General features: G+C 38.7%; 2 pseudogenes; both read right to left on the bottom strand.

The window, feature by feature from the left end:
• LOC122747903 overlaps nt 1–13,260 on the bottom strand; it is a 28,325-nt pseudogene extending 15,065 nt beyond the window's left edge.
• A 56-nt stretch (nt 13,261–13,316) lies between these two features.
• Nucleotides 13,317–20,604, bottom strand: LOC122747902 (annotated as a pseudogene).
• Between the last annotated feature and the right edge of the window lie 2,814 nt (nt 20,605–23,418).

The raw sequence follows: 23,418 nt of genomic DNA, 5'->3' as shown, positions 1-23,418 counted from the left end.
GACTCTTTTATGGGGATGTTTTGGGGCAAAAAAAATTTCTTTTGTACCTGTTGTTCATCAGCTGATCGGAATGCCCCCTTTAAGAGATCCAGGGCTGCTGAAGGGTCTACAAATTTACGATTTGATCCCATCATTAGAGCAAACAAATACTGAAGCTCCTGCATAAATACAATATTTCTTTTTTCCTGTGGGAAACACAACATACAAGATAGTTATCATCACTTGATGTAGGGAATTAAGTGTTTCAAAAGAAAAAGTGTCAGTGACCACTACACCTAAACTATATCCAATCCAATTCAGGAAAGAACCAGGCTCTGAACTATAGAACAGAGACCATCAAGACCTGTGTGATTACTACTAAACTTAGTGAGGTCTAAGTGGGAGTGACAGTCTTGGCTGAGGACCAACCATATGATCATTCTCTGCAGCTGGTCAGGGAAATACATAACCAGGAGAAATCTTCAGAGGCATTGGACCCTGGCTGAAGGCTCATTGCTCTGATAAGAATAGATTATTCTCTGTTCCAAGAATGTCCAGGCCTTTGGAGAATTTGGGTTGAACACCTACTGAAGTCTCACTGAGGCATGTCCCAAAATAGAACAAATGTTTCTAAATCTTCTATTCATTGAGTCCCAAAGGCAAACAGACACAGAAGTTAGTGGTGACAAGGTGACTCTCACAACTAGCATTCTTTGAATTATTCCCTTAACATCCCATAATTCTTCACTTAAATTTAAAATCCTACATAAATTTAAAAAATCTTTTTTATGTCATGAGAGAAGAAAACTTCCCACTCAGAGGGGAAAACAATGGCCAGGACAAATCGAATATGATCAGAGACAGAACACTGAAAAAAGTCAAAAGCTTAAACCCTTCAAGCTGAAAGGAACTCAGGCACTAATTATGGAAATCACTTGGTACAAACTTACTGTGTGGCTTCTACAATTTTTGAGTATATTTTGTGGAAGACTGTAGCCAAGAACAAGCCTTCGAAATTCAGATAGTTGAAACAGAGACTAGGAAAAAAAAGTATGGCTTATAAATTTCACTTCAAAATCTATTTAAAGAAAATCCTCACATATGTATACATTTACATTCCATATACTAACATTCAATAAGAATTCATTATATGTGAGTATACTGTTAAACTATTCAATTAAATACTGTTTACTAAGAATTCTAGGGGGCAGCTAGGTGGCGCAGTGGATAAAGCACAGGCCCTGGATTCAGGAGTACCTGAGTTCAAATCCGGCCTCAGACACTTGACACTTACTAGCTGTGTGACCCTGGGCAAGTCACTTAACCCCCCATTGCCCTGCAAAAAAAAAAAAAAAAAAGAATTCTAGGGGATGGGGCAGCTAGATGGCGCAGTGGATAGAGCACCAGCCGTGGAGTCAGGAGTACCTGAGTTCAAATCTGGCCTCAAACACTTAACACTTACTAGCTGTGTGACCCTGGGCAAGTCACTTAACCCCAATTGCCTCACAAAAAAAAAAAAAGGAATTCTATTCCTTCTGTTCATTAACTGATCAGAATGTCCCTTTAAAAGATCACGGCTCAAATTTATAAGAATCCAAGTCATTCCCCAGTTGAGAAATGGTCAAAGGATATGAACAGGCAGTTTTCTGATGAAGAAACCAAAGCTATCTATTCCCATATGAAAAAATGCTCTAAATTAAATTAAAACAACTCTGAGGTACCACCTGACACCTATCAGATTGGCTAAAATGACAAAAAAAGAAAATAATAAATGTTGGAGAAGCTGTGGGAACATTGGAACACTAATGCATTATTGGTGGAGCTGTGAACTGATCCAACCATTTTGGAGAGCAATTTGGAATTATGCCCAAAGGGCGATAAAGTTGTCCATACCTTTTGACCCAGCAATACCACTTTTGGGTCTTTTTCCCAAAGAAATCATGGAAAGGGGAAAGGGACCCACATGTACAAAAATATTTATAGCTGCTCTTTATGTGGTGGCAAGGAATTGGAAGTTGAGGGGATGCCCATCAATTGGGGAATGGCTAGACAAGTTGTGGTATATGAATACAATGGAATACTATTGTGCTGTAAGAAACGATGAGCAGGAGTAATTCAGAGAAACCTGGAGGGTCTTGCGTGGGCTGATGATGAGTGAGATGAGCAGAACCAGAAGAACATTGTACACAGTATCATCAACATTGAGTGTTGATCTACTGTGATGGACTATATTCTTCTCACCAATGCAATGGTACAGAAGAGTTCCAGGGAACTCATGATGGAAGAGGATCTCCAATCCAGGAAAAAAAAAAAGAACTGTGGAGTATAGATGCTGAATGAACCATACTATTTCTTTTGTTTTTGGTGCTGTTGTTTTTTCTATTTTGAGGTTTTTCATCATTGCTCTGATTTTTCTCTTATGACCAATGCAGAAATAGGATTAATGTTATTATGTGTGTGTGTGTGTATATATATATAAAACCTATATCAGATTACCTGCTGTCTAGGGGAGGGAGGAGGGAGGGGAGGGAGGGAGAAAAATCTGAAATTGTAAAGCTTGTATAAACAAAAGTTGAGAACTATCTTTACATGTAATGGGAAAAAATAAAATACTTTATTAATTAAAAAAAAGAAATAGAGAGAGAGAAAAAAAAAGATCAGGGCTGCTGGACCTCTTCAAGGTCTTAAAGACCTCAGTACTGTGCTGACCTCCGAGGCCATAAAATCAAATACAGTGCTTGCCCTTTAAGGAGCTTACATGGTAGCCAGGGAAAGGGGAGAGAGATTGCACAGTCACTTGAATGGTTCATTCTTCCCCAAGACTGCTAGCAACCTGAAGAAGGTGGGCAGAAACAGATTCTAAATCTGAAATAAGTGGAACATCTTTATTTCTGCAGATATACTCAGTATAAGGGAATGTTATTGATCCTAACTTCCACTCTCAGAGAACTTGAAGTTAAGTTCATCCTGAATGGAGTCCTCTCAAGTGACACCACAGAAAATAGATGCCAAAGGAAACTAAGATCTTACACAGTAAATAAGTCATCAATCATTAAGTTGATCTGTTAAAATTTCATATTCCTAACAACTTACCAACTGTAATCTGATCTACAAAGTTCTATCCTGGAAGTATTTAGAGCTGGAAAGAAGGCCTCTGATGCCACCTAGTCCATCCCCATTTTAGAGAAAACTGAGGACCAGACAGGTTAAGTCATTTGCCTATGGTCACACAGGGTAGTATGAGAAACTATAGCAAAAAACCTAGTTGAATCTTTTCTAAATCCAGTTGAAATGAAGAATTCTGACATTATTTCTGATCCTGGAGTTATAATTATAAAATGCCAACAAACAAATATAGCTCATATTATCTTCATCTGATTTAGTCCTATCCAGTGACACTTGAAAAAGACTTGCTAATCATTTTAGATCATTATTTTAATTTTAAACATAAATTCTTCACATTTAAGTTTGGTGATACAGATTATATGCACCATATTTCCTAAAAAAAATGGAGACTACTCTACCTGTATGACAGCACTAAACCAACAGTTACTGCCAACATTTTTCAGTATAACTGGCCAACCACCCACTCTTCTCCAGTCATTGGGGTTGGAATTTTCTCCCCAGACTTCACAATGCTTCGTCTTTGAACACTTATTTTCAACAGTAGTTGCTTCATGAGATCTGTGTTGTTCCAAAATATATACACACAAAATCAAGAGTTAAACTTGGCAAAATAGTAATTGCCATTTATATAGTTTTATAGTTTATAAATGGCTTTATATACCTTATTTCATTTGTCAATCATGTGGTAAATTTCAGTGACCTTTTGTAAAGAGATCTAAGTTCAAAAGAACTATAGAATCAGTGGTTATATGAAATGAATTCATATCCTTGCTTTTAAAAATATCAAGTAACAAGTTTTACACATACACACATAGTCTTAGTTTAAAAAAACCCTCAAAGTATTCACTGACTCATGGGAGTTGAGATAACTGATTCTAATATAGTCTATCACAGTCTTGACCTAAAACACAGGATTATTTGATGATTATTAGAGAAAAGAATTTGAGGTTATCAGAAGGGATCATTAGCACAAAAGAGGTTCCTGAAACCATATTCCTGGATGAAGCTGAAATTGCTCTTATAATATCTGGAAATAAATATTTTTTATATAACACTTTGAAGTTTTCAATGGGTTTTAAATACATTATCTTGGTAATCTTGATGGCGGGGGGGGGGGGAGCCAAGATGGCAGAGGAAAGACATTAAACACACAGAGCTCCTGACACAATAACCCCCACCCCCAAACAGCAATAAAACAAGCCCTGAAGCAGCAAAACCCACAAAAAGACACTGAGATTCTTTTTCAGATTAAAGAGAGCTGTACTGGGCTGCGAGCAAAATCTAACCCCCAATTGCACCAACACATACCCCAAACACTCTGCACAAGGGGAACTTACCCCCAGCCTCTGAATCAGCTGAAGTACTGGTGTCTTCTGGAATTAAGCTTACCATCACGTGAGAGGGCTGAACAGCTGGCCCAGGGGATGCAAAACACAGGGGTGTCTGCAGGACCTGAGGAGGAGTTCGGATATCACACCCCAGCAGGGAACCAGGAAGAAATCTTGAGCAGCAGGAGGCCCAGATTAGGGAATGGTGCAGGCTTGTCGAAGCTAAAAATCAACACAGCTCTCTGCTGGCTGGTTATCTTGCAAGTTGGCTCGAGGTTACCTCTAGACCAGAGAACAGGCCAGCTGAGAGAAAAACTGGCCCTCCCTCAAACCAAAACTCCTGGGGCCCTCTAAAACTTGACACAATGTAGCTTGCAAGTAGGGCCCCACCATAAGAGAGAGCTAAAAGTCAAGTAAAAACCGGCAAGACAAGCAAGCAAAGAAAGTTGAGAACGATACAAAACTTCTTTAGTGACAAGGAAGATCAAGGTACACCCTCAGAAGAGCATAACAACCTTGGGGCCCCTACATCCAAAGCTTTCAAGAAAAAATATGAATTGGTCTCATGCCATGGAAGTGCTCAAAAGGGACTTTGAAGAGAAAGTAGGAGAGATAGAAGGAAGATTTGGAGAGGTGGAGGAAAGAATAGAAAGAGAAATGAGAGCAATGCAGGAGAGCTATGAGAAAAAAGTCAACAGCTTAAAAACCCAAATGGAAAAGGAGATAAAAAAGCTGTCTGATGAAAATTATTGCCTAAGAACTAGGACTGAACAAATGGAAACTAGTGAATTTATGAGAAACCAAGACACAGTAAAGCAAATCCAACTGAATAAAAAATAGAGGGCAATATGAAATATCTCCTTGGAAAAGCAACTGACCTGGAAAATAGATCCAGGAGAGAGAATTTGAAAATCATTGGACTACCTGAAAACCATGACCAAAATTAGAGTTTAGACAGCATCTTCCAAGAAGTTGTCCATGGATGACATATTTAAAATAGGGTTGAGGCGTAGGAAGAATAGACTGGGGGAAGGGGAAAGGGAGAGATGGTCTGGGGAGAAGTAGTTCACATGAAGGAAACAAGAAAAATGCTTATGGAGGAGAGGGGAAGAAGGGGAAGGAGTGGGGGAGTGAGTGAACCTTAATATCATCAGAATTGGCTCAAAGAGGGACTAACATACATACTCAAGTGGGTATAGTAATATATTTTTGCCCTGAGGGAAAGTGGGAGGGGAGGGAGATAAGGGATAGGGGGAGAAGAGGGGAAGGAGGGAAGGGCAGATTTGGGGGAGAAAGCAGTAAAAAGCAAAACACTTTCAAGGAAGGTGAAGATGTTCTGCATAACTGCACAAGTATGACATTGAATTGCTTGATTTCATAGGGAGGGTTGAGGAGGGAGGGAGGAAGAAAAATTTAGAACACAGAATTAGCTCAAAGACCTTAACCTCATCAGAGTGGGCTCTAGGAGGGAATAACATTCACACCCAATTGGGAGGAGTAATCTATTTAACCCTACAGGAAAGTAGTGGGGGAAGAGGATAAGGAGGGAAGGGTGAAAAAAGGGAGTGCAGAGTGGGGGAGGGGACAGTCAGAAGTAAAACACTTTTGAGGAGGAATAGGTAAAAGAAGATAGAAAATAGAGTATATATCATGGGAAGGGAATAGGATGGAGGGAAATAGTTATGATGATAGATTATAATGGCAAAACATATGGTACCTACTTTGCTGGGTTCTTATAAAGAAAATTCTTTGTCAAGTTTAAGGTACTATATACAGGTTATGATGAACAGGATACTATCAGAAAAACCTGGAAAGACCTACATGAACTAAAGCAGAGTGAAATGTACTGTATACAAAATAACAGCAATAGTGCAAGATGATCTGCTGGGAAGCATGTGGTTATTTTCAGCAAGGCAATGATCCAATATAACCTTGAAGGACTTATGAAAATTGCAATCTATCTACAGAGAAAGAACTGATGGTATGTAAAAACAGATGGAAACACATTAAAAAAATTTTTTTTCTTTGACAATTCCTTAATCTGAAATTTTGTTTTTTAACTGTTTTTTTCTCACAACCTAGCTAATGTGGGAATGTTTTCCATGACCATTCATGTATAACTTATTTTGAATTGCTTGAGTTCTTGTGGGTGGAAGGTAGGAAGGGAGGGAGGAAGAGAAGTTGGAGCACAAAGTTTTAAAAAATTGATGTCAAAATTTTTTTTTACATATATTTTGGAAAATAAAATTTAAATGAGGTGAGAAAAAAAAAGGCCTGGAAAGACTTATATGAACTGAAGTACAGTGAAGTGAGCAGAATCAGGAGAGCATTATTGTTTGATGAAGAACTGTGAATGATTGAATTCACCTCCAAAGAACTGATATTGATTGAACACATACTGAAGCACGCTATTTTTCACTTTCTTTTTTTTCTTTTATTCAAGTTTTCTTGTACAAAATCACTAATATGGTAATGGTTTACATAATTGCATGTGTATAACCTATATTTGATTGCTTACTGCTGTTAAGGGCTAAAATTCTAGCTAAACTGTCTAAAATATCTAATGAGTGGTCGCCAATAAATTATAAGCTTTAGCAAGAGTTAAACTTTTAAGCATTTATTAAGGAGAATAAGAATTTGGTAAAGAGAAAGAAAAAGGCCTAGATTCCTATCTATTAAAGGGAGAGCACATTTCTAGCTCCGCTCTCCACCAGAGTCCTCAGGAAAAAGCCCCAGAGTCAGCGCCAGTCTCTTCCTTCCTCCTCCCACTAGTCCGCGTCACTTCCTCCCGCCAAAGAAAAGACTCCTGGTCTTGCCCTCAAAGACCTTCGCTTCATGGGCAGAACTCTTCTACAGTAAGTATCCAGCAGGTGGCGTCATTCCAATCGTTACACTGCCTCAGGGAGGGGGAAAAGGAGGGAAGGAAGGAGGGTTAGAATTTGGAACTCAAAACTTTAATAAAAATGTTTATTATAAATACATTGTCTCATTGTTGCCTTTGATAATTCATACTAACAGGGGATTCTAAAATGTCTATTAATCCAATGACCTGTTGTGATCCCTTCCATCAGTTTGAATTTTTGGCGACTCTAGCAGACTCAAAGCAATGGCTGCCTGAAGATCATCTTTATTATCATGTGTTGGATCTGTTACTTCTGTAAAACAAACAAAAACATAACTTGGTTTCTTTGTACATTTGCATAAAGTACATCATGTTCATTTGAACTAGAAAAAGAAAAATTATAGACATTCATACATTCCAAATATAGAATCTCCAAGTATACAGTGGATGGGCTATACTGAGTTATTATCACACCAGGTAGAACAGAGAGGCGAATGAATAATTTATAGGCAAGATGTAACTTTAAACAGTTCCCAGAAGCAACAAGCTGTGGGACTGTAGATGAATATACCACCTCCTTCATATTGTCTTTCCAAAGAGTCAAAAATATTCCTCATATCTGCAAGTTAAATTTCCTCTGTCTGGCTTAATTTGAACATCAGCTAAAAATCTCTGTGGATTTATGGGTACATTAAGAGTACAATGCTCCAAGTTTCCCAACCTCCTTTTGAACACTAACCATTTTTGGCTGCTAAAAGAAAAAAAAAACTACCCAGAGGTTCAATTCACAAAAACTATATCCTGCCCCCAAAAAAGGGAAATCAGGAAGATAAATGATTATTTGAAAAGGTTCTGTCACCCGACTAAGTGATTTCCCTTCAGGAAGGGTTTGAGAACTCTTACTAACAACTTTCCCAGAAAGTGCTAATACTGCTGTTCTCAGTTGTGGTCCAAGGACTCATGGTGGTTCCCAAGACCCTTTTAGGGAGTCTATGAGGTAAAAACTATTTTCCCAATAATTCAAAAATGTTTTAATCTCCAATATACCAAATATTGGTAGATACTACCTATTTATCAATTTTTAAGAGTATAAAGAGGTCCTGAGACCAAAAAGTTTGAGAACCACTTGGCTAGAACAATTATATTCTTTAAAAACACTGGCATGGGGACAGGTGGGTGGCGCAGTAGATAGAGGACTGGCCCTGGAGTCAGGAATACCTGAGTTCAAATCGAGGTCAGACATTTGACACTTACTAGCTGTGTGACCCTGGGCAAGTCACTTAACCCCAATTGCCTTACCAAAACAAACAAACAAACAAAAACCCAAAACACTGGCATGTCTAGTTTACTAAGTGCAATTTTAAAGTAATGCTATAAATTTCAGGGATTTTTATGAAGATAGGTATCCTCCCAGATCATGATTTGAATGTCAAAAACTGGCATGATGTATTAGGAATCAGGCTCCTAACTACAGGATTCAGTATTGTTTATAATAGACCTAACACAGATAGTGGTAACAGAGCATGCATAGAGCTGCCCTACTACAAGAGGAATGCTCTCCTGAGAAAGAAGTGCATCAGCTTCTAACAAAAGTGTCACAATAAAACTTTACACATTATAAAATAAAACCTACCTTATATATTATGTTTAATTTCAGTCTTCCCATTTTAAACCATAACCTTTTTACTTATTATCTCTCCCACATACTGTACTCTGAATCAAATAACTCCAGTTGTAAGGGACCTTAAAGATCATCTAGTCCAACTTGTACCAGGTCCATTCAGCCTTTTCTCAAAGACTTTTAGTGAAGAGGAATCCACACCATTCCCTTCCTAAGCAATCCATTCTATTTTTGTATATTTGTTGGAAAATGTTCTCTATAGCAGACCTCCATCTGCCTCGCTACAATTTCCATTTACTACCTCTAGGTTCTGTCCTCTGAGGCCAAGCAGAATAAGTTTAATCCATCTTCCGAGAGGATAGCCCTTCAAATACTTAAAAGACAGTTAGTTATCTTGTCACCCTGTCTTCTTTTTCCCTCCAGGCAAAGAATCCTTAGTTCCTTTAACTGATACTTGTATTACAGGAGCTCAAAGCCCTTTACTATCCTAACCCTTCTTTAGACACTGGTTTGTAAATAGCCTTCTTAAAATGTGGCCTAAAATTCTACATGAAATATAAGCCAGGGAGGGATGAGAAGAACTCAAGAATGAAATTCAGGAGTTACAGAAAGAAACACTTTTTATTAAGAGTGTCTCAGCTTTCCCACATCCCCTCTAACATCCACTAATTCACTGTTGGTGGAATTAGGAAAAGATCCAACCATTCTGGAGAGCAATTTGGAACTATGCCCAAAGGACTATAGAATCGTGCATACTTTGATCCAGCAATACCACTGGTTCTAGATTGTATACTAATGTCTCTTCCTCAGTCAGCTATTATAGGCCTGTAGGATGGTTTTTCTAGGGTGTCCTTTCTCTATTTGTGCTTCTATCAATCTCTTTCATTTACTCTAGGAAGAGGGAGACAACAGGCCCAGCGATGTTGTACTACTCCCCCAACCATTGCTGACTGTTCTCTGTTCTCTCCTTGTGATCTACCTCATAACCTACTAGAATTGGGTAAGATCTGTAGCCCTTGGGGACTGGGTAATTAGTTGGGTCATTGATGTAGGAAGATTCTGAAAAGCTGCTATGTCTGGGCTTATCCACTACTTTTGCCAGCCTCATTCATTTGGGTTCTCTCCTACTCTCAGCAATCACTTTTTTCTGTCTCTCCTTAGGCTGATGGGATTCATTGGTCAACACCCTGGCCCCTTCTCCACCTTTCTTTTAATTCTTCCGTATCATTCCTTTTCCTCCTGTACTGTATCAGAAAATTGTAACATGACCTGAAGTACCCTCCTTCCTAGATCATCAACAACTTTCTTTCCTAACCCTAGCCTGCCCACTGAGCTGATTCAATTCCCCCAAGCTCCTGAAGGGCTTACAAGAGGTAGAGGGGGTATAGAGGTAGACTGGTCAGGACACTGAAAAGAAAGAAAATCAAAGGCTATTCAAGCTCGGTCTTTTTTCCATGTGGGCTCCACAACTGTGGCCTATGAGGTAGTCTTATTTTTCTGTAAGACTTGGGAGTGACTAACTTTATTTATTTTCTTGTTGTTCATTGGTTTTGATTTTGCATTGTTGAGTCCATTCTTATTGGTCTGAGGTTTAAGAAATGAGATGGAGAACTGAGCCTGCTTTAGATAGCCTCTCATTCCACCATTTTCTTAGGATATCTCCCTAAGTTTCTTAATGTCTACTTCTAACCATGATCAAGGCCTCCTCTATTCTAAAAACAACAACAACAAAACTTCCCTTGACCCTACTACTCCCTCTCATGCTCTCATACCATCCACTCACTTCTTAACCCCTTGAAGATTTCCATTTTCACTACTTTAATGAAATTGCCCTCTCTAAAATCACTAAGGATCTCCTTTATTAATGAATTTAATGTTTTTTTCTTTTAATTCCTTTATGTGTCTATAGCATGACACTGTTAACCACTTTCTTTAAAATCTCTCATCCTTTGGATTTTGTGATCACCTTCTTGTTCTCTTTTTTTCTATATGAGTGCTTCTTCAGTTTTGTTCAACAGCTCATTTTTTTTTTTTCACCCAGCAGCTAAATGTGACTGTCTCAAGCAAAGTTCTGCCCTTGAATAGCTAGCTTTCTCTTTTTTCTCTTCCTTGAGGATCTGGTTCATCCCCATGGTTTTAATTATCTCTATGAATGATTCACAAAACCATCTTCCCTTAGCCACAGTATAATATTTCCAATAGCATGTTGGACATCTGTACATGGCGTAGTGGATAGAGCATTGAACTTGGGAGCTGGGGAGACCTGGGCTCAAATTCTACCACTAAACTAACTGCTTAGGCAAGTCACTTTACCTCTCTATGCCTGTTTCTTCATCTGTAAAACGAAGGGGTTGTGGCTCTTAGTAGCCTCTAAGGTCCCTTCCAGCTCTAAATATGTAAGAAGTCTAGAAAGCTGCTTTGGAGCTTGACTTTGAAGGCCCTTAAATATCAAGCTAAGGAGCCTAGGACATTATGCTCAAAAGAACTGTATTCAAATATTCTTGCAGAGCTGTCATGTTTTTTTGTTTTTCTTTTAAATCCTTTAGCTATAGACATATTCTGAAGTTACAAGAAACTAACTTGCCAGGTATATCTATGTTTCTGCTCTAGGTGACATGAGAAAGGTATAAATGAACTTGGGAACATCACCATAGCTGTATATGAGAGAAAGAACAAAGATAGCGAAGTCACTTTGAGCTAACTTTTAAAGCTAGTTTACAATTTGAATTTTTTAAGAACTGTCTTGCTTCTTGCCCACAAAAAAGAGAAACTTACTTAAGAGAACAACTTGGATATTGGGTTTTTCTTGCTTGGTAGAACTGAGGAGGCCTAGTGAAATATTACTACCAGCTCTCCTGGCCAGGATCCTAGGGGAATATCTAAAATACAGAGCAAATTGATTTCTGCTTGAATTTTTCTTCCCATGGTCAGATCAGCCTGGAGAGGGTGAACTAGCACCATCTCTAGAGACATCTAGTGGCCAAATGAGAATAGCAACATGCCGTGTTTTTGCTGCTTCTTAGATATAAGGTCTGTCAGTGGCATTTTGTTAAATTGAACCAGTAAAAGATTTCTTTAAGTAGAGGAGGTACTTTACTTAACAAAAGGGATGGAAAATTTGGAAGTCTGTTACTGAAGTCTCATACTGATATGAATAACGAAATATTGGAGCCACTATCTCACAGCTTTTTATTGGTTTTTCTGTGCCTGTGTGTTTACAATTGTGTCACATATACAATATGTCTAAGCCAGGTTAGTGGGCAGATGAGGACACAGATAAGTGGGTAAAGAGCTTTCTCTCACTTTGCAGGACTTTATGGAATCAAAAACTAGCCAAAGACTAAAATATAGGTTCTCCTCTGTCAATTTCCAAATTGTGGATTGAATGTTTTTGTTTTGTTTATAAATGGTGAAATACTCTAGTGAGTTTTAGGTTAATGTTCTTTAGAATTTGTTTTAAGGAAACTGAGGGCATAATTGTGAAAGTTAAAGGGAAAATAACACTTAGGTCTCTTATTACTCTTTGCCTGCCCAGTGACAAATTCATTGTTTCATAGTTTAAGAGAAGACAGTCATTTTGCTGATTAGAAAGAAGGTGGTTTGAAAGCTGGTATCAGTGAAGTTTAAAAGTGAAGATAAAAATAGGTTGCAGCTTACATTATTTATGTGGTACTTAGGAACTACCTGCCCATTAACAACTCTTTCCTGGTTCATGAAAAAGAGAAAAGTTTGTATAAATCCGGAAACAACCAAAAAGTAAAATAAGTTTTATTAGAATACCTAATTAGATACTTAGGAGTTTTACAAATTAAAGTATAACTAAATTTAGAAAGGATTTTAAAAATTGGTGTGTTTTGACATGAGAAACTTTAACCTGGGAATTTTACCAATTGAAGCTGTAACTTAGAAATTTTGCTGTAAATTATATTGGACTTCTCAATTCTCATATGGATATTAACTGGAGTAGATTTTAGACAATTTTTCAGTAACAAAATAAACTCCTGCCCATTTTTAGAATAGATTATGTAGATGTATCATTAAAACCCTGTGATGGAAAAATTATTAACTCTGCTTTTGGTGGAATAGAAAAATCATCTTGTCCTTGGAATAAAATAGTTCTTGTTCAAGCACTTGTTCTAAACATTACAGAAACCCCAGAACCTATCATGACTGGTGGCATATACAGGTCTCCTGGTGCCTGTGTAACTTCAATGAGGAAAATGCCACAAGGATTATCAGAAATATACAGCGATACACAGTTCCCATCATTGCGGTCCGCTGCCAAGTATGTAGAAAGTCGGAAAGTTCTGAGCCTTCATAAGGGTTGATTACCTCATATTTGCTGCACTCATTGTGGACGCCATGTGGATCACAACTTCTGGATAAGAAGGTTACAGCTATTAAGTGGCGAGGTGAAACTTTAAACCAGCTCTACTGGATTCCTATCAGAAACACTGCAAAAGTCAGCTGTCTGGGTTCTGATCTCCTATAAATGACAAAGATTTAAGTAACCATAATTAACTTGTCCTGGGCAGCATCCTTAAGGAATATTTCATAACTATGGCTATATATGATTTTTCCTGAGATGTACCATTCTCAAAAGAACTGTATATGGAGGCAGCTAGGTGGCTCAGTGGATAGAGCACCGGCCCTGGAGTCAGGAGGACCCGAGTTCAAATCTGGCCTAACACACTTAACACTTACTAGCTGTGTGACCCTGGGCAAGTCGCTTAACCCCAATTGCCTCACCAAAAAAAAAATGCACCTTGAAATTCCCAGGCTTCAAGCATGGGGAGGCCTGGAAGACCAGTATTGATGCTGTCATAACCATACCCCTGCTTCTTCCTTTCATAGCAAATCTCTAGCTATGACAGATAAAGTTGTAATTTTTTTCCTTAATATAATGAATCTTTTTTTCTTGGGGGGGTGGGGGTGGCGCAGGACAATGAGGGTTAAGTGACTTGCCCAGGGTCACACAGCTAGTAAATGTCAAGTGTCTGAGGCTGGATTTGAACTCAGGTCCTCCTGAATCCAGGGCCGGTGCTTTATCCACTTCGCCATCTAGACGCCCCCTATATACTGCATCTTCTTATAATACTTCAGCACTTCTGCACTGCTATAGGATACATGTATATAAGATCTTACCAATTTCCATCTGAAATTATAGTCATTTCCATATCCTAAAAAACTAATAAGTGAATGAGTATGTGGCCTTGTCATCTGCCTGTTAATAGTTATATATTCATGTATAAGATAAGGTTCTTGAAATATCTCAGAATGTTATGGGAATAATTAGACAATGAAACAGAAGTTTGTGGGACCAAGATATAAACCTACTGATTAGTAAGATGAAAATCAGAAACATCTTCTGATTTGTTTTAAGGAAAAGTTTTTCAGAGCAATCAGTTATCTTGGAAGAGAGTAACTTATGGACTATTTTGTGCTACCTCAAAGGACAATCCATTTTTACTCAGGTTTATTATTTAATTTGGGATTAAAACCTATGTATAATTTCCTGAAGTGCAAGCAATTTACATATAGACTACTCACTTGAGATATATACTATTCTTTGTGTGCAATTTGGAATTAATTGGCATATTTACACATCCCTTCTTTAAGTGAATTCATTTATGTAATAGAGGTTATCTCCTTATACAGTGTTGTTACCTGTGCATTCTTGTAAGGATTAAATCTCCTAAGGTGAGAACTGGAATTAATTGGAGTTCTAAATAATTAAAATAGAAAATTAATTGGAGTGGAAAATTTTGAGAAAGCAACAAGATCAGACAATTATATATGTAATTATAAAAGGTTTTCAGAGTTCTGCCTTCTGTGGTACTTTAAAATATTTAGTTTTTGATTTTTCAGTCGTTTGAATTTCTTAAATACATAGCAACATAATTTGCTAACTAACCTCACAGGAAGTTAAATGATAATGTAGTCAATGCCAATATAGAAAAGTACTCTTAACCCTAGCTTACATGTCTTCTTTGGTAAATATTAAATCCTTAATCAGAAGGGCTCATTTTGTAGGTAAAATGTTCACAGATTTAAAAAAAAAAAGATTCTTCAGCTTATTATTGGCAGTGGCTATGTCAGGTACAGGGTTTAGGAAAAGACAGGAGCAACAAGGGGTATTTAAGAACTGAAATTTTCTGAAGTTTCAAGTGAAATATAGATTCCTAGTTTGATATCCTTTTAATACCTCTGCTGTTAATAAGATCAGAATCACAAGATTTGAGCTGTTTTTTTTTTTTACCACATAAACTAGTTATCAGAGAGTTCAAATTTATGAGAGTATAAATTGTATTGAGATCTATCATGCAAAAGATTTTAGTAGAAACATCTCTCTACAAGTGATATGGAACCTGAGAAGCAATCTACTCAAGAGGAACTCCCTTCAGAGCTGCCCTGAGAACAAAACCTATCCTGGAATGTCCAAGAGAAGATGCTTCCAGAGACCACACATTAAATGGGCACTTAAGTGGGTTAACACCAAGCTACAAAAGAACTTGATGTTACTTAATACTGATGATCCTTATTGTACCACTTTGGCTTTTTGTTTCATGGTATCTGTTTGTTGAGTTTTCTTGGCTACCTTGGTGACATGTAATTAAAAAAAAAAAACCTTATAAAATTAACCTATAAGTGATCTATGAAAGACACTGATCAAAGTGGGGAACTGGAATAATCATATTGATTCTGTGTCTTTTTAAAATTGATCTTATTTATAATTAATTGGTATTGTCTGGTTACTGCCTAAATCATGATTCTTTGTCCCCACACTTAGTTCAGAAACTCAGATGATCCATAATGAGTTAAGTTTAGAAATTCAGTTCTCTTGCTAATCGTTGTTCTTTTCTTACCTCAAGGAAATCTGCTATATTTGGGGGATGTGGGTGGACAACAGGGGGTCTAGTCTAAGATCTTTACCAAGCTATCCTTCTTCAAGGATGTCTGGTCTACTATCTCTAACCTTGAAGGTGAACTCAAAACAACGAACATTTCTCTTAGTCCCTAGGAGGAAGGAGGGGGTTGTTGCTAACCCCTCATTCCCAATTTCCAATAAATCATATTATCTCCCACACCTCAGACTTGGGCCTTTCAAAAGGCAGTGAATCACTCATTTGTAACAGCTCTTTGCCTTCCTGAAGGAGCTTCAAATCAGGTCTGACTCTTGTTTCATCCATCTCTTGGACGGTATCTTCCATGTTTTTAAAATGCTTACATGTTCTATCATAGTTGCTTATCCATTAACTGGAAAGTCACTGATTCATCACATTTCACCACATCTAGGGATTTGTACTCGTCTTCTAGAATCAGTTCATTCTTGCCTATTCTTCTCTAACCAGCCTTTTCCACTTAACTTATCTATCCTTCTCTGAAGCATTAAGTTCCTTCAGTTCCTTGATATTCTTTCTCAAAAGAGGCAGTGTCAAGGGGCGAAGCCAAGATGGAAGAGGAGAGGCTGTGACTCCCACAAGCTCCAGATAAACCTGTCCATTCACGCCCAAATAATGCAGTAAAAATCAAAACCCAGGGGCAGCTAGATGGCGCAGTGGATAGAGCACCAGCCCTGGAGTCAGGACTACCTGAGTTCAAATCCGGCCTTGGACACTTAACACTTACTAGCTGTGTGACCTTGGGCAAGTCACTTAACCCCAATTGCCTCACCCAAAAAAAAAAATTAAAAAAAAAATCAAAACCCAGAACAACCTTATGCACATAAGAACAGAGTGAGACTGTTTCTTCGCAAAAGAGGGCAATTCTGATCACCTACTGATCAGGCTGAACAGCTCAGCGCGCGGTCCGGACCCAGCCAAGGGACACTGCTTCCAGCGCATGTCAGAGTCTTCAGCACCGGTAGCTTCTAAGGCTCCAATCACGGACTGGTGAGGGGGTTCGGTGGTAGGCCGGGGTGAAGTGGAGGCAGTATCTACTGGAGTTGGAGCAAAGCGCCCTGGGTCTGAACCAGTGGGCTGAATTGAGTGGTGGTGGCCCAGTGGGGGAGGGGTAAAAGCACGCCAAGCTTCCGATCATAGAGAATCAGAATTCAATCAGACTTCTGTTTCCGGGTCAAAGAGAAAGTGGCTGTGATTACTCACAAGCCAGGCAGGCTGAGAAGAAGCCCAATCACCCCCTGGGCCACACTGTAACACTAACAGTGTGTCCTGGAAGCAACGCTATACTTTAAGGAGTAAAAAGCCAAGAAACAGTGAGCCAGGATGAGTAGGCAGAGAAAGCAGAAGACCATCGAAAACTTCTTTGGGGGAAAGGTAGACCACAATACATCCTCAGAAGAAGAAGATAATAATAGGGTCAAAGCTCTAACATCCAAAGCTTCCAAGAAAAATATGAACTGGTCTCAGGCCATGGAAGCTCTCAAAAGGGACTCTGAAGAGAAAGTAGGAGAGATAGAACGAAGATGTAGAGAAAGAGAGGAAGGAATGGAAAGAGAAATGAGAGCAGTGCAGGAGAGTCATGAGAAAAAAGTCAACAGTTTGAAAAGCCAAATGGAAAAGGAGATTAAAAAACTGTCTGCTGAAAATAATTGCCTAAGAATTAGGATTGAACAAATGGAAGCTAGTGACCTTATGAGAAACTAAGACACAGTAAAGCAAATCCAATTGAATGAAAAAATAGAGGGCAATGTGAAATATCTCCTTGGAAAAACAGCTGACCTAGAAAATAAATCTAGGAGAGATAATTTGAAAATCATTGGACTACCTGAAAACCATGACCAAAACAAGAGCTTAGACACCATCCTCCAAGAGATTGTGAGGGAAAATTGCCCTGATATTCTAGAAGCAGAAGCTAAAATAGAAATTGAAAGAATCCACTGATCACCTCCTGAAAGAGATTCCAAAAGGAAAACCTCCAGGAATATTATAGCCAAATTCCAGAACTCCCAGGTCAAGGAGAAAATATTGCAAGCAGCTAGAAAAAAGGAATTTAAGTACTGTGGAGCTCCAATAAGGATAAAGCAAGATCTAGCAGCTTCTACATTAAAGGACCGGAGGGCATGGAATATGATATTCCAGAGGGCAAAAGAACTGGGACTACAGCCAAAAATCACGTACCCAACAAAACTAAGCATCATCTTTCAGAGGCAAACATGGAACTTCAAGGAGAAAGAAGACTTTCAGGCATTTGTTATGAAAAGACCTGAACTGAATAGAAAATTTGACTTTCAAATACAAGGCCCTGGAGAAGCATAAAAAGATAAACAGGAAAAAGACTTCATGAGGGATATTAAAAGATCAAACTATTTATATTCCTACATGGGAAGATAATACTTCAAACTCATAAGAACTACATCAGTAAGGATTTAATAGAGGACACAGGTCTGAACTGAATACGAAGGGATGTTACGTTTTGTTCTGTGTGGGGTGTCTTATGTCTGGGGCTGAATTTGGGCTTGGGGCCTCCTGGGTCTAGGGCTGGTGCATTGTCCACTGTGCCACCTAACTAACCCATAATGACATCCTTAAAATAGGGTTGAGGTGTAGGAGAAATAGACTGGGAGATGGGGAAGGGGAGGGATGTTCTGGGGAGAGGTTGTTCACATAAAGGAAACAAGAAAAAAGCTTATGGAGGGGAGGGGAAGAGGGGGAAGGAATTGGGGAGTGAGTGAACCTTAATATCATCAGAATTGACTCAAAGAAGGACTAACATACATACCCAAGTGAGTATAGTAATATATTTTTGCCCGAAGGGAGGGGAGGGAGATAAGGGGGTGGGGAGGAGGGAAGGGCAGATTGGGGAGAGAGTAGTAAAAAGCAAAATACTTTCGAGGAAGGTAAAGATGTTCTGCATAACAGCACAAGTATGAAATATTGAATTGCTTGATTTTGTAACGATTGGAATAACGCCACCTGCTGGATACTTACTGTAGAGGAGTTCTGCCCATGAAGGGAAGGTCTTTGAGGGCAAGACCAGGAGTCAGGAAGTGACGCGGGCTAGTGGGAGGAGGAAGGAAGAGACTGGCGCTCAGGCTCGCTCCTCTTTCCTCTGGACTCTGGTGGAGAGCGGAGCTAGAAATGTGCTCTCCCTTTAATAGATAGGAATCTAGGCCTTTTTCTCTCTCTTTACCAAATTCTTATTCTCCTTAATAAATGCTTAAAAGTCTAACTCTTGCTAAAGTTTATAATTTATTGGCGACCACTCATTAGATATTTTAGACAGACAAGCTAGAATTTTAACCCCTTACAATTTCATAGGGAGGGTTGAGGAGAGAGAGAGGAAGAAAATTTGGAACAAAGAATTAGCTCAAAGACCTTAAACTCATCAGAGTTGGCTCATGGAGGGAATAACATTCACACCCAGTTGGGAGGAGTAATCTATTTAACCCTAAAGGAAAGTATGAGGGGAAGAGGATAAGGAAGGAAGGGTGAAAAAAAAGGGAGTTCAGAGTAGGGGAGGGGACAGTCAGAAGTAAAACACTTTTGAGGAGGAATAGTTTACAAGAAGATAGAAAATAGAGTAAATATCATGGGAAGGGAATAGTATGGAGGGAAATAGTTATGATGACTTTGCTGGGCTAATATGAAGAAAATTCTTTGTCAAGTTTAAGGTACTTTATTTAGGTTATGATGAACAGGATACTATCAGAAAAACCTGGAAAGACCTACATGAACTGAAGCAGAGTGAAATGTACTGTATACAAAATAATAGCAATAGTGTAAGATGATCTGCTGGGAAGCATGTGGTTATTTTCAGCAAGGCAATGGTCCAATATAACCCTGAAGGACTTATGAAAATGGCAACCCATCTACAGAGAAAGAAGTGATAGTATCTGAAAATAGATAGAAACACATTTTTTTTCTTTTTTGGTGAGGCATTTGGGGTTGGGTGGCTTGCCCGGGGTCGCGGTGTTGGGTGTCTGGGGCTGGATTTGGGCTCGGGTGCTCCTGGTTCCAGGGCCGGTGCTCCGTCCACTGCGCCACCTAGCTGCCCCTGGAAACACATTTAAAAAAAAATTTTTTTTTTCTTTTTGACAATTCCTCAGTCTGAAGTTTTGGGAGTTTTTTGACTGTTTTCTCTCGCAACCTAGCTAATGTGGGAATGCTTTCCATGACTACTCATGTATAAACTTATTTTGAAATGCTTGAGTTCTAGTGGGTGGGTGGGGTGGGAATGGAGGAGAAAGAGAAGTTGGAACAATTTTTTTTTTTAAAATTGATGTTAAAATTTGTTTTTACATATATTTTGGAAAATAAAATTCTATTCAAAAAAAATAAAAAAAATAAAATTCTATTAAAGAGTGCTTTGGAAAAAAAAAAAAAAAGAGGCAGTGTCCTGGAGTTTCTCCCTACAGTTCTGGGCAGCTTTTTCTATAGGGGAAAAGGTGTGGACTGCATACTCCAGGTTATACAGAGGGAAGTCTAATCCTCCTTACAGAAGAGCCTGAGGACTTACTGGTGCTTCTAACAATGGCCTTGTCTCACATGATTCTGCAGGTTCTGAGGGTTGAGCTTCCTGCAGATAGCAGTTGGCTTTGACAGATGCACAGTGAAGACAGGGAAGTTCTGGAAGATTTCTCTACATTCAGTAAAAGAGAAATATGTGGGCTTTCCTTCCTTACTCCTAGTCAGACAAAACTTGCAAAAGTTGTACCCACAGTTGAGGGTGACAGGGTTTAAGAATGTCTGACAGATGCTGCAAGTGGTTTCCTGCTGGAGACTTTGGACCAGTGTGACAACATCCATGTTCCTTTTCTTGAGGGTTTTCTTCAGCCTGGAACCCCTTGACTTAGCGCCAAGGACTTTCCTCAGGCAGTGGCTCTTTCCTCTGGAGATCTCAAAGTCTTCCCATGGTTTTTGGTTTGCTCCAACACCTTAAATCCAGTTCAGAATGTCTTCTTTGGAGTTTTTTCAACGGACTGGTTACTCCCTTTCACCTTTCCCAAGTCAGAAGATTTCATCAAAAGAGATATTCCACATAAAGAAATCTATGATAACTTTCAATAATTTAAGGAAACTAGTCTTTTTTATCACTTCCAGGTAATTTTTGAAAGAGCTTTTGGTGTTTTATCCAAGTTTAAGATAAAAGTAGCATTTTATGAAGATAGAAAGTCTAATGGGAAAAGACCTTAAGCATAAACAGTTCAGAGAAAAAGGTCAAAAAGTCTGCTAAAGCAGTTATATGAAAATCCTTTTGGTTCTGTTTAACAATGGACATGTCTTTCTTTTAAAAATTTATATCCCCAGTAGTAGGCACTGTTAAGGGCTAAAATTCTAGCTAAACTGTCTAAAATATCTAATGAGTGGTCGCCAATAAATTATAAGCTTTAGCAAGAGTTAGACTTTTAAGCATTTATTAAGGAGAATAAGAATTTGGTAAAGAGAGAGAAAGGCCTAGATTCCTATCTATTAAAGGGAGAGCACATTTCTAGCTCCGCTCTCCACCAGAGTCCAAAGGAAAGAGAGCGAGACTGAGCGCCAGTCTCTTCCTTCCTCCTCCCACTAGCCTGCGTCACTTCCTGACACCAAAAAAAAGACTCCTGGTCTTGCTCTCAAAGACCTTCGCTTCATGGGCAGAACTCTTCTACAGTAAGTCTCCAGCAGGTGGCGTCATTCCAATCGTTACAGCACTTAAGAAATGTTTATTGAGGGGGCAGCTAGGTGGCACAATGGATAAAGCACCGGCCCTGGATTCAGGAGGACCTGAGTTCCAATCCAGCCTCAGACACTTGACACTAGCTGTGTGACCTTGGGCAAATCACTTAATCCTCATTGTCTGGCAAAAAAATAAATAAAATAAAGTAGGGAACACCTGTGTATGTTTCAAAGCAACAGGGAAAGATGAGAAGATTGAAAGTTCTGGAGTTGGAAAGGATTTGGAAAAATAGGTCCCTTAGGAGGAGAAATGGGGAAAGTATCTATATAGTAGAGATGGAGAGATTCCTTTAGGGATTGGCATTGTTAAAGAGTGAGGCAACAAAACTTTGGTCAAATACAGTAGTTAAAGATAGTACCATATAATCCAAGTTAATGTGCACATCTCTCCTTTCAATAAATATCAAAATCAATAAATTTTTTTTTCAGGGAATATATACTAAATGTGGGAGAAGGGGGTGGTGATTGTGAGATACTGTTGTATCCAAACAAAATACATCAGTAAATTAAAAAAAAAACTAAAGGGCATTTCCTTCTTTGAGACTGAAGGGAAGAATGAGATATTAAGTACAGAAATAGTAAAGAGAAGATGGAAGAGGTAATTCCTGCTGGATAGCCTCAAACTTTTAATATATAAGAGGAAAGAAGTCACCTGCTTAGACTTGGACAGGGAAGGACTAGGAGTCTGACAAAAGTGGAAGTTTAGAACAGGTTCACTAGGGAGTCAGTAAAGGAGGAATAAGGACAGTTGACCAAATTAAAGGTTACTGCACTTCTCACTATGTCACTTGAGACTGTGCTGGTAAAAACATACTTTCTATATTCTGACACTTGCTTTTCTTTGATTAAAAAACCCTTATAAGTAAACAGAACACATGGTGAGCTTTCTTCTGGTAAGATGCCATTTGTCAGTTTGTTTTATAAATACTCATTGTTTAGCCTAACACCCTTTGCAGCTGATGAAGCAACAGTAAAGTCACAGAAACAAAGCAAGAATTGGCTCATTAATGTACCAAAAAATATAAATGATCAACAAATCCTGGATAAAAAGTAGTAAGACAAGAGTGTGAGTTCCCCTCTGAGATTTAATCAGTGAGGGATTAGTTTTTATTGTTTGGGAATTAGACAACAAAAGGTGATACCAATTAGGGAAATAGGAAAGTAGAAATACAAATGAATAATCTTAGATCTAAGCTTAGTCTATATTCCTTTAAAAAACTCACCGAATCCCAAACTGCCTGCCAGGCCGAGAACCAGCACTGAACACCAAACGTGTGTGCCGCCAGGGCTAAGCTGAAAAGCCAGAGAGAGCCCAAACTTCCATTCCACCCTCAGTTTTAAGCTGGAGTCCTGGAATTTTGTCGCAGTCTCCACCCCAAAAGGGAGGTCCTTCAAAAGCCACTTCAGTAGAATGCGCTCAACTCTCAAATGATTCAGCTAAAATTTCTGGTTTTTACCACAAGATAAAACAAACAGCTATGAAATCCAATTTTTAAAAATTGCAAAAAATTAGTAAGCTTTTTTAAAACTGGAGAAATTATGTTCTTGCATAAGAATAAGGTTACGGTCACCTCAACAGGTGACAGGTTTTATGAGATCCCCAATTGTCTTCATGTGAGTATTGCTGTAATGCTTTCTCATATTGTGAACTGATGTTTGATGAAATTATAAAGGCTAGTACATCAAATGTAAAAAAAATTGATAAAAGAATTATTCTCTCCCTAATGGTGTCATTTTGGTGTGGTAAAAATTATTTGTGGTAAAGATTAATATTTCCGTTTTTAGCTAACTCATTTGGGAAGGGCCACACCTGGCCCACCCCCAGGTTATGAAGGCAGCTTTTTGAAGGACCTCCCCTTTTGGGGGAGGGGACATTGAAGGCTCCCACAAGGGAGGTGGGCTACT

The sequence above is a fragment of the Dromiciops gliroides genome, chromosome 3 (assembly GCF_019393635.1).
Source record: "Dromiciops gliroides isolate mDroGli1 chromosome 3, mDroGli1.pri, whole genome shotgun sequence".
Classification (NCBI taxonomy): Eukaryota; Metazoa; Chordata; class Mammalia; order Microbiotheria; family Microbiotheriidae; genus Dromiciops; species Dromiciops gliroides.
This window is presented reverse-complemented; position numbering and strand designations above follow the sequence as displayed.